The sequence below is a fragment of the Arachis ipaensis genome, chromosome B4 (genome assembly GCF_059453495.1).
Source record: "Arachis ipaensis isolate K30076 ecotype BB chromosome B4, ASM5945349v1, whole genome shotgun sequence".
Taxonomy (NCBI): domain Eukaryota; kingdom Viridiplantae; phylum Streptophyta; class Magnoliopsida; order Fabales; family Fabaceae; genus Arachis; species Arachis ipaensis.
Genome location: NC_142439.1, coordinates 75,399,017 through 75,406,440, shown reverse-complemented (window position 1 = coordinate 75,406,440; position 7,424 = coordinate 75,399,017). Strand labels below are relative to the sequence as shown.

At 37.0% G+C, this 7,424-nt stretch overlaps 1 non-coding gene across 1 annotated transcript; it reads right to left on the bottom strand.

Annotated features, from left to right (window-relative positions):
- Positions 1-2,749: 2,749 nt before the first annotated feature.
- LOC148567976 (small nucleolar RNA R71) lies at positions 2,750-2,853 on the bottom strand. Its single transcript, XR_015882275.1, has one exon. It is a non-coding gene; the product is annotated as a small nucleolar RNA R71 (small nucleolar RNA).
- Between the last annotated feature and the right edge of the window lie 4,571 nt (positions 2,854-7,424).

Here is a 7,424-nt window from a genome sequence, read left to right as displayed (position 1 = left end):
CGAACCCTCATTGACGTCCAAAAAGAGGAGATAACCCTGAGAGTCAATGAGGATGAGTTTAAGTTGAATGTTGTCAAAGCTATGCAACATCCAGACACATCAGACGACTGCCTGGGCGTTGATATTATTGACTCCCTGGTGGAAGAGGTCAATATGACTGAGAGTCTCGAATCAGAGCTAGAGGACATTTTTAAAGATGTTCAGCCTGATCTGGAGGAACCAGAGGAAATAAAAGAACCTCTGAAAACTCCTCAGGAAGAGGAGAAACCTCCTAAACCCGAGCTCAAACCACTACCACCATCCCTGAAATATGCATTTCTGGGAGAAGGTGACACTTTTCCTGTAATCATAAGCTCTGCTTTAGGGCCACAGGAAGAGAAAGCACTAATTCAGGTGCTAAGGACACACAGGACAGCTCTTGGGTGGTCCATAAGTGATCTTAAGGGCATTAGCCCAGCCAGATGCATGCACAAGATCCTATTGGAGGATGATGCTAAGCCAGTGGTTCAACCACAGAGGCGGCTAAATTCCGCCATGAAGGAGGTGGTGCAGAAAGAGGTCACTAAGTTACTAGAGGCTGGGATTATCTATCCTATTTCTGATAGCCCCTGGGTGAGCCCTGTCCATGTTGTCCCTAAGAAAGGAGGAATGATAGTGGTTCATAATGAAAAGAATGAACTAGTTCCTACAAGAACAGTTACAGGGTGGCGTATGTGTATTGAGTCTTGTGTCAATACAAGAACAGTTACAGGCTAAATTTCTTGTTTGAGTCTTGTGTCAAATTTTAAGTTTGGTGTCAATTGCATTTTTTTTTAATTTTCTTAAAATTTTTGAAAATTCATGCATTATGTTCTTCATGATCTTCAAGTTGTTCTTGATGATTTTCTTTGTTTGATCTTTACATTTTCTTGTTTTGTGTCTTTTCTTGTTTTTCATATGCATTTTCAAATTGTTAGTGTCCCTAGTACGAAAGTTCTTAAGTTTGGTGTCTTTCATGTCTTTCTTTTCTTAAAAAAATTTTCAAAAATATGTTCTTGATGTTCATCATGATCTTCAAAGTGTTCTTGGTGTTCATCTTGACATTCAAAGTGTTCTTGCATGCATTATTTGTTTTGATCTTAAATTTTTATGTTTTGTTTCATTTTATTGTTTTTCTCTCTCCTCAATAAAAATTCAAAAGTCAAAAAAATATCTTTTCCTTATTCTTCTCATAATTTTCGAAATTTTGAGTTGACTTGGTCAAAAATTTTTTAAAATTTAGTTGTTTCTTGTTAGTCAAGTCAAAATTTCAATTTAAAAACTTTATCTTTTCAAATCTTTTTCAAAATCAATTCTTTTTCATTTTTTTTATGATTTTTAAATTTCATTCTTAAAATTTTTCAAAATCTTTTTCATTTTTCTTTTAATGTTTTCAAAAATTTTAAAACTAATTTTTCAAAATCTTTTTCTTAATTTATTTCATATTTTCGAAAATCCTTGCTAACAATTAATGTTTTGATTCAAAAATTTCAAGTTTGTTATTTTCTTGTTAAGAAATATTCAATCTTTAAATTCTAGAATCATATCTTTTAGTTTCTTGTTAGTCAAGTCATCAACTTTAATTTTAAAAATCAAATCTTTTTAATTTCTTTTTCAAGTCTTTTTCGAAATAAATTTCAATTATATCTTTTTAAAATTTTAATTTCAAAATCTTTTTCTAACTTCTTATCTTTTCAAAATTTATTTTCAAATCTTTTTCAACAAACTACTTGACTTGTTTGTTTTAATTTTAAAAAAATTTACTATTTCTTATCTTTTTTCATAACCACCTAACTACTTTTTCACTTCTCATTTTCGAAAACAACTAACCACTTTTTCAAAATTCTCTTTAATTAACTAATTGTTTTAAATTCTAATTTTATTTTATTTCTTTTAATATTTTCGAACACTAACTAAATAATTAAAATAAAAACAAAAATATTTTTCTTTTATTTTACTTGAAAAAAATTTGAATACTCTCTCTCTCATCTCTTTCTATTTATTTTATTTAATTACTAACACTTCTCTTCTACTCATAATTCAAACCCCTCTCTTCTCTCTGTGTTCTAATTCTTCTTATTCTCTCTCTACCTCATTCTTCTATTTTTCTTTTCCTCTGACACATAAAGGAATCTCTATACTGTGACATAGAGGATTCCACTACTCTCTTTGTTCTCTTATTTTTCATATGAGCAGGAACAAGGATAAGGACATTCTTGTTGAAGCTGATCATGAACCTGAAAGGACTCTGAAGAGGAAGCTAAGAGAAGCTAAAGCACAACACTTCGGAGAAGACCTTACAGCAAATTTTGAAAAAGAGGCAAACATGGCAGCCGAACCTGAGAACAATGGTGGAAATGCAAGGAAGATGCTTAGTGACTTTACTGCACCAACTTTCAACTTCTATGGAAGAAGCATCTCAATTCCTGTAATTGGAGCAAACAACTTTGAGCTTAATTTTTAATTAGTTTCTCTAATGCAGCAAAATTGCAAGTTTCATGGACTTCCATTGGAAGATCCTCATCAGTTCTTAGCTGAATTCTTGCAAATTTGTGACACTGTTAAGACCAATGGGGTTGACCCCAAGGTCTATAGACTTATGCTTTTCCCCTTTGCTGTAAGAGACAGAGCTAGGATATGGTTGAACTCACAACCTAGAGAAAGCCTGAACTCTTGGGAAAAGTTGGTCAATGCTTTCTTGGCCAAATTCTTTCCACCTCAAAAGATGAGCAAGTTTATAGTAGAAGTCCAAACCTTCAGACAGAAGGAAGGTGAATCCCTCTATGAAGCTTGGGAAAGATACAAGCAATTGATCAAAAGGTGTCCTTCTGACATGCTTTCAGAATGGAGCATCTTAGGTATATTCTATGATGGTCTGTCTGAATTGTCCAACATGTCATTGGACCACTCTGCTGGTGGATCTCTTCATCTGAAGAAAACACTTGCAGAAGCCCAGGAACTCATTGAAATGGTTGCAAATAACCAGTTCATGTATACTTTTGAAAGAAATCCTGTGAATAATGGGATGACTCAGAAGAAAGGAGTTCTTGAGATTGATACTCTGAATGCCATATTGGCTCAGAATAAAATATTGACTCAGCAAGTCAATATGATTTCTCAGAATCTGACTGGAATGCAAGCTGCATCTGGCAGTACTAAAGAAGCCTCCTCTTTGGAGAAGCTTATGACCCTGAGAATCCTGCAATGGAAGAGGTGAATTACATGAGAGAATTCCATGGAAACACCTATAATCCTTCATGGAGAAATCGTCCAAATTTCTCATAGAAGGATCAACAGAAGCCTCAATAAGGCTTCAATAATAATAATGGTGGGAGAAATAGGTTTGGCAATAGCAAGCCTTTTCCATCATCTTCTCAGCAACAGATAGAGAATTCTAAGCAGAGCCTCTCTGACTTAGCAACCATAGTCTCTGATCTACCTAAGACCACTTTTAGTTTCATGACTGAAACAAGGTCCTCCATCAGAAATTTGGAGGCACAAGTGGGTAGGCTGAGTAAAAGAGTTACTGAAACTCCTCCTTGTACTCTCCCAAGCAGTACAGAAGAGAATCCCAAAAGAGAGTGCAAGGCCATAACTATATCCAAAGTGGCCGAACCTAGAGAGAGTATAGAGGCAGTAATTTCCAGTGAGGAAGACCTTGCTCAACGTCCACTGACCAATAAGGAGTTCCCTATTGAGGAACCAAAGGAATCTGAGGCTCATATAGAGACCATAGAGATTCCATCGAACTTAATGCTACAGTTCATGAGCTCTGATGAAGGTTCTTCCTCTGATGAGGATGAAGATCTTGTTGAAGAGCAAGTTGCTCGGTATCTTGGAGCAATCATAAAGCTGAATACCAAGCTATTTGGTAATGAGACTTGGGAGGATAGACCTCCATTGCTCATTAAGGAACTGAATACCGTGGTTTAGTAGAAATTACCTCAAAAGAAACCAAATCCCAGAAGTTTCTTAATTCCTTACACCATAGGCACCATGACCTTTGAGAAGGCTCTGTGTGACCTTGGTTCAAGTATTAACCTCATACCACTCTCAGTAATGGAGAAACTAGGGGTCTTTGAGGTACAAGCTGCAAGAATCTCATTAGAGATGGCAGACAAATCAATGAAACAGGCTTATGGACTTGTAGAGGATGTCTTAGTGAAGGTTGAAGGCCTGTACATCCCTGCTGACTTCATAATCCTAAACACTGGGAAGGATGAGGATGAATCCATCATCCTTGGAGACCCTTCCTAGCCACCGCAAGGGCTGTGATTGATGTGGACAGAGGAGAGTTAGTCCTTCAATTGAATGAGGACTACCTTGTGTTTAAGGCTCAAGGATCTTCCTCTGTAACCATGGAGTGGAAGCATGAAAAGATTCTCTCAATACAGAGTCAAGCAAAACCCCCACATTCAAACTCTAAGTTTGGTGTTGGGAGGCCACAATCATGCTCTGAGTATCTGTGAAGCTCTGTAAGAGCTTACTGTCAAGCTATTGACATTAAAGAAGCGCTTATTGGGAGGCAACCCAATCTTATTTATCTATGTTAATTACTTTTTCATTTTATTTTCCATTGTTAGTTTATGTTTTCTTTAGGTTGATGATCATGTGGAGTCACAAAAATAGCTGTAGAATTAAAGTAGAATCAAAAACAGCATAAAAAATAGTACACCTTGGATGACAGGCTTACTAGCGTTTAAACGCCAGTAAGGATAGCAGAATGGGCGTTTAACACCCAGTCTAGCAGCATTCTAGGCGTTAAACGCTAGAATGGACAGGCAGACTAGCGTTTAACGCCAGAATGGGCAGCAGAGCTGGCGTTAAACGCCAGAATTGGCAGACAGACTGGCGTTTAACGCCAGAAAAAGGTGTCTGGCTGGCGTTAAACGCCAGAAAGGGGCATCAGCCTGGCGTTTAACGCCAGGAAAGGCAGTAGACTAGCGTTTAAATGCCAGAAAGGGCTATCCAGGTGCGTTTAAATGCCAAAAAGGTGCAGGGACTAGAATTCGTTGACACCTCAGGATCTGTGGACCCCATAGGATCCCTACCTACCCCAACTCTTTTTCTCTCCTTTTCACACCTTTCCTAACACTCTTCCCCAAAATAACCTCCACCAATCACCTACATTTCTCCTCCAAAACTATCATACAACCCACCTACCCCACCCATTCAAATTCAAAACATCTCCCTCTCAAACCCAACCCCTATTATAAGAATTCCCTCTCCACTCCACTCCTATATAAGCCCCTTATCACTCCTTCTTTTTCACACATCATAACCACCTAAAACCCCCCTTGGCCAAACCATTCACACACCTCCATCTCCTTCATCTCTTCTTCCTCCACTCCTTTCTTTCTTCTTTTGCTCGAGGACGAGCAAACCTTTTAAGTTTGGTGTGGAAAAAAGCTCTGTTTTTTGTTTTTCTATAACCATTAATGGCACCTAAGGCTGGAAAACCTCTAGAAAGGGGAAAGGGAAGGCAGTTGCTTCCAACTCCTAGTCATGGGAGATGGAGAGATTCATCTCAAAAGCCCATCACTAGAAAGAGGATGGAGTAAACAAGAGAGCTCACTCATGGACCTCAACAAGAGCATGAGGAAGTCCCTCATCAAGAAATCCCTGAGATGCCTCAAGGGATGCATTTTCCTCCACACAACTATTGGGAGCAACTCAATACCTCTTTATGAGAATTGAGTTCCAACATGGAGCAACTAAGAGTGGAGCACCAAGAGCACTTCATCATCCTCCATGAAATCAGAGAGGACCAAAAGGCCATGAGATAGGAGCAACAGAGGCAAGGAAGAGACATAGAGGAGCTCAAGAACTCCATTAGTTCTTCAAGAGGAAGAAGAAGCCTCTGTCACTAAGGTGGACCCGTTCTTTAATCTCCTTGTTTATTTTCTTTTCTGTTTTCGGTTTTTATGCTTTATGTTTTGACTATGTTTGTGTCTTCATTACATGATCATTAGTGTTTAGTGTCTATGTCTTAAAGCTATGAATGTTCCATGAATCTTTCACCTTTCTTAAATGAAAAATGTTTTCTGAAAAAGAAAAAGAAGTACATGAATTTCGAATTCTATCTTGAAAATAGTTTAATTATTTTGATGTGGTGGCAATACGTTTTGTTTTCTGAATGAATGCTTGAACAGTGCATATTTTTTATAGTGAAGTTTATGAATGTTAAAATTGTTGGCTCTTGAAAGAATAATGAAAAAAGAGAAATGTTATTGATAATCTGAAAAATCATAAAATTGATTCTTGAATAATAAAAAAAGCAGTGAAAAACATAAAGCTTGCGAAAAAAATAGCAAAAAATAAAGAAAAAGAAAGAAAAAGAAAAAGCAAGCAGAAAAAGCCAATAGCTCTTTAAACCAAAAGGCAAGAGCAAAAAGCCAATAATCCTTTAAACAAAAAGGCAAGGGTAAAAAGGATCCAAGGCTTTGAGTATTAATGGATAGGAGGGCCAAAAGGAATAAAATCCTGGCCTAAGCGGCTAAATCAAGCTATCCCTAACCATGTGCTTGTGTCATGAAGGTCCAAGTGAAAAGCTTGAGACTGAGTGGTAAAAGTCGTGATCCAAAGCAAAAAGAGTGTGCTTAAGAACTCTAGGCACCTCTAACTGGGGACTCTAGCAAAGCTGAGTCACAATCTGAAAAGGTTCACCCAGTTATGTATCTGTGGCATTTATGTATCCGGTGGTAATACTGGAAAACAAAATGCTAAGGGTCACGGCCAAGACTCATAAAGTAGTTGTGTTCAAGAATCAACATACTAAACTAGGAGAATCAATAACACTATTTGAATTCTAAGTTCCTATGGATGCCAATCATTCTGAACTTCAAAGGATAAAGTGAGATGCCAAAACTGTTCAGAAGCAAAAAAGCTACTAGTCCCGCTCATCTAATTGGAACAAAGCTTCATTCATATTTTGAAATTTATTGTATTTTCTCTTCTTTTTATTCTATTTTGTTTTTAGTTGCTTGGGGACAAGCAACAATTTAAGTTTGGTGTTGTGATGAGCAGATAATTATACGCTTTTTAGCATTGTTTTTACACAGTTTTTAGTATATTTTAGTTACTTTTATTATATTTTTATTTGTTTTTATGTGAAAAACACATTTCTGGACTTTACTATGAGTTTGTGTGTTTTTCAGTAATTTCAAATATTTTCTGGCTGAAATTGAGGGACCTGAGCAAAAATCTGATTCAGAGGCTAAGAAAGGACTGCAGATGCTGTTGGATTTTGACCTCCCTGCACTCAAATGCGTTTTTCTGGAGCTACAGAAGTCCAATTGGTGCATTCTTAATTGGGATGGAAAGCTAACATCTTGGACTTTCCAGCAATGTATAACAGTTCATACTTTGTCTGAGATTTGATGGCCCAAACTGGCGTTCAACGCCAG